Genomic DNA, 622 nt, shown 5'->3' on the forward strand with positions numbered 1-622 from the left:
ATGTTTTATAAAAAATAGAGCTTGTAATTTAAATTTTTGGTTATTAAATGAAAACTATTATGTCAAAAATGTGGTAAATGAGGTACAATAACGTGGCTAAAGTATGTTGACCAGACCACACACTAAAAGGTGAAGGGACGACGACGTGGTCAATGGTAAATAAATGTATAATATATAGGAAAAGGATCTGTTTACACTGTTAGCTATATGTTATGATGAGTGTCTTAGATTTTCTCATCTGTGTGGATTGCAGTCTAATGTAAACAATTCGTGTACCTGAAATAATTCCACTGTCGCCCCTAAATCAACACAACAACCTTGTCAACAACAACAAAAGCATGTGTTCTGCTTTTTTAATCCTCTTGTGAGCAGTCTATCATCCTCTTTTAATTCAATCTCTCCAAATAATTCATATAAAATCTTACGTATTGGTTAATTCTCCATGTTTGATTCATTAACAGCATTCTAATTAGTTGTAGCTGCCTGCCTTTTTCACGTCAGACATAATTGTTCGAGGTTAGAATGTCTCGTCTTGTGCTAAAATGATGGTTGTTTTATGGTTAAATTATTTTACCTATGATTCTACCAGTCACCCACGGATCTTACTCTCTTACTCTTACAG

At 33.6% G+C, this 622-nt stretch overlaps 1 protein-coding gene across 1 annotated transcript in view; it reads left to right on the forward strand.

Annotated features, from left to right (window-relative positions):
• The window catches only part of LOC123755837 (uncharacterized), a 40755-nt gene that overhangs the window by 38032 nt on the left and 2101 nt on the right, over positions 1 to 622 (forward strand). The window lies entirely within an intron of this gene.

Source organism: Procambarus clarkii, chromosome 43 (genome assembly GCF_040958095.1).
Source record: "Procambarus clarkii isolate CNS0578487 chromosome 43, FALCON_Pclarkii_2.0, whole genome shotgun sequence".
NCBI classification, from domain to species: domain Eukaryota; kingdom Metazoa; phylum Arthropoda; class Malacostraca; order Decapoda; family Cambaridae; genus Procambarus; species Procambarus clarkii.